We start from the raw sequence: 4,688 nt of genomic DNA, 5'->3' as shown, positions 1-4,688 counted from the left end.
TGATGCATAAATCCACTTCCGGGGCCCACTTGGTGTGTGCTTGGGCTGAGCATGAAGTCTACACGTGCAGAGGCTTCTTTTGGAGTTGAACGCCAAGTTGTAACGTGTTTTTGGCGTTCAACTCTGGTTTGTGACGTGTTTCTGGCGTTTAACTCCAGACTGCAGCATAGAACTGGCGTTCAACGCCCATTTACGTCATCTAAACTCGGCCAAAGTATGAACTATTATATATTGCTAGAAAGCCCTGGATGTCTACTTTCTAACGCAATTAGAAGCACGCCATTTTGAGTTCTGTAGCTCCAGAAAATCCACTTTGAGTGCAGGGAGGTCAGAATCCAACAGCATCAGCAGTCCTTCTTCAACCTCTGAATCTGATTTTTGTTCAAGTCCCTCAATTTCAGCCAGAAAATACCTGAAATCACAGAAAAACACACAAACTCATAGTAAAGTCTAGAAATGTGAATTTAACATAAAAACTAATGAAAACATCCCTAAAAGTAACTAGATCCTACTAAAAACATACTAAAAATAATGCCAAAAAGCGTATAAATTATCCGCTCATCACAACACCAAACTTAAATTGTTGCTTGTCCCCAAGCAACTGAAAATCAAATAGGATAAAAAGAAGAGAATATACTATAAATTCCAAACTATCAATGAAACATAGCTCCAATCAGATGAGCAGGACTTGTAGTTTTTTGCCTCTTGAATAGTTTTGGCATCTCACTTTATCCATTGAGGTTCAGAATGATTGGCATCTATAGGAACTCAGAGTTCAGATAGTGTTATTGATTCTCCTAGTTCAGTATGTTGATTCTTGAACACAGCTACTTTATGAGTCTTGGCCGTGGCCCTAAGCACTTTGTTTTCCAGTATTACCACCGGATATATAAATGCCACAGACACATAACTGGGTGAACCTTTTCAGATTGTGACTCAGCTTTGCTAAAGTCTCCAATTAGAGGTGTCCAGGGTTCTTAAGCACACTCTTCTTTTGCTTTGGACCTTGACTTTAACCGCTCAGTCTCAAGTTTTCACTTGACACCTTCACGCCACAAGCACATGGTTAGGGACAGCTTGGTTTAGCCGCTTAGGCTAGGATTTTATTCCTTTAGGCCCTCCTATCCATTGATGCTCAAAGCCTTGGGATCCTTTTTATTTACCCTTGCCTTTTGGTTTTAAGGGCTATTGGCTTTTTGCTCTTGCCTTTTGGTTTTAAGAGCTTTGGCTTTTTCTGCTTGCTTTTTCTTTTTTTTTTTCTTTCTATTTTTTTTGCCATTTTTCTTCTTTTTTTTCTGCAAGCTTTTTGTATTCACTGCTTTTTCTTGCTTCAAGAATCATTTTTATGATTTTTCAGATTATCAAACAACATGTCTCCTTGTCATCATTCTTTCAAGAGCCAATATATTTAACATTCATGAACAACAACTTCAAAAGACATATGCACTGTTCAGGCATTCATTCAGAAAACAAAAAGTATTGTCTCCACATCAATATAATTAAACTAAGTTCAAGGATGAATTCAAAATTCATGTACTTCTTGTTCTTTTGAATTAAAACATTTTTCATTTAAGAGAGGTGATGGATTCATATTCACTTACTTTAAGGCATAGACACTTAGACACTAATGATCATGTAGTAAGACACAAATATAAATAAACATAAAGCTCAAAAATCGAAAAACAGGAATAAATAGACAAGGAGATTAAGGAATGAGTCCACCTTAGTGAGGATGGCGTCTTTCTCTACTTGAAGAACCAATGGTGCTTTTGAGCTCCTCTATGTCTCTTCCTTGTCTTTGTTGCTCCTCCTTAGTGATTTTTGGTATTTCTATCCTCAGTTTCTCCCAATAATTATGTGGGGAAAATGTATCCCCTGAGGTATCTCAGGGATCTCTTGATTTGTAGTCAACTGTTCTACCACTGAGCTATAGATCCTTTACATTAATCTCTCCATCTCCCATGACTTGGAGGTAGAAGCTTTTGTCTTCCCTTTTCTCTTCTATCTTCTTTCTTTTTTTTTTTTTCGAGGTTTCTCTGGCCTTAGGTGCCATCAATGGTTATGGAAAAGCAAAATAAGCAATGCTTTTACCACACCAAACTTAGAATGTTGCTCGCCCTCGAGCAAAAGAAGAAAGAATAGATGAAGAAGAAGATGTGAAAAAAAAACTAGGATTATTAGGAGGGAAGGTGGGGATCCTGTGGGGTCCACAGATCCTGAGATGATCCTGTGAGGTCCACAGATCTTGAGGTGTCAAGGATTTACATCCCTGCACCAATTAGGCATGTAAAATGCCTTTGCATGCAATTCTGGCTTTTAAACGCCGAACTGATGCTTGTTCTGGGCGTTCAACGCCCAGATGCAGCATATTTCTGGCGTTGAACGCCAGCTTCATGCTTGTTTCTGGCGTTCAGCGCCATCTCCATGCTCTGTTCTGACGTTGAACGCCAGACAGATGCTCCTTACTGGCGTTTGAACGCCAGTGAACTCCTCCTCCAGGGTGTGCTATTTTTTTATGCTGTTTTTTATTTTTCTTCAATTTTTTCAGTTATTTTTGTGACTCCACATGATCATGAACCTATGAAGACATATAACTAATAAAAAATATAATTAGATAAATAAAAATTAGGTTGCCTCCCAACAAGCGCTTCTTTAATGTCAATAGCTTGACAGTGGGCTCTCATGGAGCCTCACAGATGTTCAGAGCATTGTTGAGACTCCCCAACACCAAACTTAAAGTTTGGATATGGGAGTTCAACACCAAACTTAGAGTTTAACTGTGGGGGCTCTAGTTGACTCTGTTTTGAGAGAAGCTTACTGTGCCTCTTTCCCATGTTTACAGAAGGATGTCCTTGAGTTTTAAACTCAAGGGAGTCCTCATTCAATTGAAGGACTAATTCACCTCTGTCAACATCAATCACAGCTCTTGCTGTGGCTAGGAAGGGTCTTCCAAGGATGATGGATTCATCCTTATCCTTCCCAGTATCTAGGATTATGAAATCAGCAGGGATGTAAAGGCCTTCAACCTTTACTAATATGTCCTCTACTTGTCCATAAGCCTATTTTCTGGAATTGTCTGCCATCTCTAATGAGATTTTAGCAGCTTGTACCTAAAAGATTCCCAGTTTCTCCATTACAGAGAGTGGCATGAGGTTTATTCCTGACCCTAAGTCACATAGAGCCTTCTCAAAGGTCATGGTGCCTATGGTACAAGGTATCAGGAACTTTCCAGGATCCTGTTTCTTCTAAGGCAATCTCAGTTGATCCAATGCATTCAGTTCATTGGTAAACAGGGGAGGTTCATCTCCCCAAGTCTCATTACCAAATAAATTGGCATTCAGCTTCATGATTGCACCAAGGAACTTGGCAACTTGCTCTTCAGTAACATCTTCATTCTCTTCAGAAGAGGAGTACTCTTCAGAGCTCATGAATGGCATAAGGAGATTCAATGGAATCTCTATGGTCTCTAGATGAGTCTCAGATTCCTTTGGTTCCTCAGAGGGAAACTCCTTATTGAACACTGGACGTCCCAGGAGGTCTTCCTCACTGGGGTTTACGTTTTCAACCTTCCTCCCAGGTTTGGCCATGGTAATCAATTCAATGGCCTTGCATTCTCCTTTTGGATTCTCTTCTGTATTGCTTGGGAGAGTACTAGAGGGGTTTCAGTGATTCTTTTACTCAGCTGGCCCACTTGTGCTTCCAAATTTCTAATGGAGGACCTTGTTTCATTCATGAAACTCACAGTGGCTTTGGACAGATCAGAGACTAAATTTGCTAAATTAGAGGTATTTTGTTCAGAGTTCTCTGTCTGTTGCTGAGAAGATGATGGAAAAGGTTTACTATTGTTAAACCTATTTCTTCCACCATTATTAAAGCCTTGTTGAGGCTTTTGATCCTTCCATGAGAGATTTGGGTGATTTCTCCATGAGGGGTTATAGGTGTTTCCATATGGTTCACCCATGTAATTCACCTCTGCTATTGCAGGGTTCTCAGGATCATAAGCTTCTTCTTCAGAAGATGCCTCTTGAGTACTGTTGAATGCAGCTTGCATTCCATTCAGACTTTGAGAAATCATATTGACTTGCTGAGTCAATATTTTGTACTGAGCCAATATGGCATTTAGAGTATCAATTTCAAGAACTCCCTTCTTCTGAGGCGTCCCATTACTCACAGGATTCCTCTCAGAAGTGTACATGAACTGGTTATTAGCAACCATGTCAATAAGTTCTTGAGCTTCTGCAGACATTTTCTTTAGGTGAATGGATCCACCTGCAGAAGTATCCAATGACATCTTAGCTAATTCAGACAGACCATCATAGAATATATTCAGGATGGTCCATTCTGAAAGCATGTCAGAAGGACACTTTTTGGTCAGTTGCTTGTATCTCTCCCAAGCTTCATAGAGGGATTCACCTTCTTTCTGTCTAAAGGTTTGAACATCCACTCTAAGCTTACTAAGCTTTTGAGGAGGAAAGAACTTGGCTAAGAAAACCGTGACCAGCTTATCCCAAGAGTTCAGGCTATCTTTGGGTTGAGAGTCCAACCACACTCTAGCTCTGTCTCTTACAGCAAAAGGGAAAAACATGAGCCTGTAGACTTCAGGATCTACTCCATTAGTCTTAACAGTATCACAGATCTGCAAGAATTTAGTTAAGAACTGCAAAGGATCTTCAGATGAAAGTCCATAA

The 4,688-nt window shown here is 39.9% G+C and overlaps 1 non-coding gene across 1 annotated transcript; it reads left to right on the top strand.

Annotated features, from left to right (window-relative positions):
• The first annotated feature begins 4,345 nt into the window (after window positions 1-4,345).
• LOC112768791 (small nucleolar RNA R71) lies at window positions 4,346-4,453 on the top strand. The gene has a single exon (XR_003186180.1). It is a non-coding gene; the product is annotated as a small nucleolar RNA R71 (small nucleolar RNA).
• Window positions 4,454-4,688: the final 235 nt, after the last annotated feature.

The sequence above is a fragment of the Arachis hypogaea genome, chromosome 17 (assembly GCF_003086295.3).
Source record: "Arachis hypogaea cultivar Tifrunner chromosome 17, arahy.Tifrunner.gnm2.J5K5, whole genome shotgun sequence".
NCBI lineage: Eukaryota > Viridiplantae > Streptophyta > Magnoliopsida > Fabales > Fabaceae > Arachis > Arachis hypogaea.
This window is presented reverse-complemented; position numbering and strand designations above follow the sequence as displayed.